This window comes from Artibeus jamaicensis, unplaced genomic scaffold (genome assembly GCF_021234435.1).
Source record: "Artibeus jamaicensis isolate MK-2021 breed Jamaican fruit bat unplaced genomic scaffold, CSHL_Jam_final contig_452, whole genome shotgun sequence".
Taxonomy (NCBI): Eukaryota; Metazoa; Chordata; class Mammalia; order Chiroptera; family Phyllostomidae; genus Artibeus; species Artibeus jamaicensis.
The window spans coordinates 2,909,450-2,911,483 of NW_026521837.1; the positions used below are offsets into that span (position 1 = coordinate 2,909,450).

Genomic DNA, 2,034 nt, shown 5'->3' on the forward strand with positions numbered 1-2,034 from the left:
ATTCAACTATAAGCAAACAGCAGAATTAATACAACACTCAGTAACTCTAGACTGGCTTTTGTTACACCAATGAAAAGTGAACAATTTAGCAGGCACAGACTAAGAGATTTCTGATAACTTCTCACCCAGCCTTGCAGCTGCTCTAGACACCACAGGGTCTAGATGTACTTCAGTAAGAAAATAACTCTCCCTGCTGTGCTTTCCAGTACTGCTCGATAAAAGCTGGATAAGGATAGTAATCATCAAGTAACCAATCCAAGATGTAGCGTATTGAGGGTTAGTGGACATACCAGCCTCCGGTTGCCTAGAGAGACACAGGGCTGTGGAAACACATCTCAGAATATGCTACCATGCACAGTCTGAATTTGGGCTCACAAAGGCAGAGGCAGTGAATTTCTTTTTTTTACTTCTCCCTTAAAGATTTTATTTATTTATTTAATTGTTGTTCAGTTATGGTTGTCCTCATTTTCCCCCCATTACTCTCCTTCACCCTACCCACCCCCACCTTCCACATTCAACCCTCCCCCGCTCATTGTCTTTGTCCATGGGTCCTTTGTACACGTTCCTTGATGACCTTCCCCTTCTTTGCCTGTTATCCCTCGCCCCCCTCTCCTCTGGTTACTGTCAGTTGTTCTTTATTTCAGTGTCTCTGGATCTATTTTTTGATGCTCTGCAACATTACTGTAGACCTGTTCTTATCTAATTTTTTTCTCCTTTAATTTCTGGGTTGCTATTCTTATATTAACAATATGATGATTATATTTTATCACCAATGCAGTCCCAAAAATGGAATTCAAATTTGATCAAAACACAAATCAGGATGCGTGACCCTGTACAATGATAAAGGATAGGCAGAAGGAAAAGTCACCCTGCATCACTATCTGCTCAGGTCTCACCTGCAAAAATGGGAACAGAAAGAGGAGAAATTTACATGGGTCACTGAACTTGAGAACACTGAACTTGATGCCTGTGGGGACTACCTGTCTCCTGGCGTTCCCCTACTTCCCAGACAGCTGCTCATAGATTTTAAAGGCCATAATTTCAGATTTACAAATGTTTTTTAAAAATAACCTTAGCATAAAAGTCCTATTTGACAAAATTAATGTAATCCTCCTCAGAATCAATCAGAGGTTTTCTCTTGGTCTTTAACATTCACTTTTCTCTATGTGTTCATAGAGCTTAGGCACATAGTTGTCCCGTTCAGCCCAGTAACATATGCTGACCTCTGGGAGCCTGAGATCATACTTTTTGTGGAAAGATATCCCCACATCAGTTGATGAGAATGGAGTGGCCTGTTGTGCTGGTAAACCAGCCAGATGATGCAGTGAAGACTTGCACCCTTAGGACACCCAGAGCCCATATAATAGGGAAGGACTGTGCTACTGCTGATGTTGTTGCCCTTCATGTTGACCACTAGGAAATTGTGCTATTGCCTATGTTTGGAGTCCTTTCTGCTTGGAGCATTCTGGTCTGTCAACACCAAGGTGTAGCTTTTACTGGATCAAGACCATCCCGTGCAATACTAGTGGGCCAGTTCTTAACCTGGATGGATGTTAGCACTTTTCCCGGCTTGTCGACCTCCACCCTGGCATATCTGACTTGCAGTGGGTGCTGTGGCTGTTTGTTCACTTCCTGCAGGCTCAAGGGCATGGACTATGGGCTGAGGTCCACCGGCATCATGGGGCCAAACGGGAGGACAACCAGGAGAGATGCAGAAGTCCAGGTATAGATCAACAGCACTGACTCTGAACAGTTTGCAAACTCATAGTGCCATATTTTGATTTTTGTATTGGTTGTATTTTTTAAAAGTCAGTACTTTGTAAGTTAATGTTATTTAAACAGGAATAAAGAATTTTGTTTTGAATTTGGAGAATTAACATTGCCTTCTATGTACCATTCTCTGGTAAAACAAACAAACAAACAGACATATATTCCAGATATTTTAAAGGCCATAATTTCAGATTTACAAGTGGTTTTTTAAAATAACTTTCTCATAAAAGTCCTCATTTTTGAATGATAAAATTAATACAGTCT

The 2,034-nt window shown here is 41.1% G+C and overlaps 1 pseudogene; it reads right to left on the reverse strand.

The window, feature by feature from the left end:
• Positions 1–1,145: 1,145 nt before the first annotated feature.
• LOC119057163 (phosphatidylethanolamine-binding protein 1-like) lies at positions 1,146–1,677 on the reverse strand (annotated as a pseudogene).
• Positions 1,678–2,034: the final 357 nt, after the last annotated feature.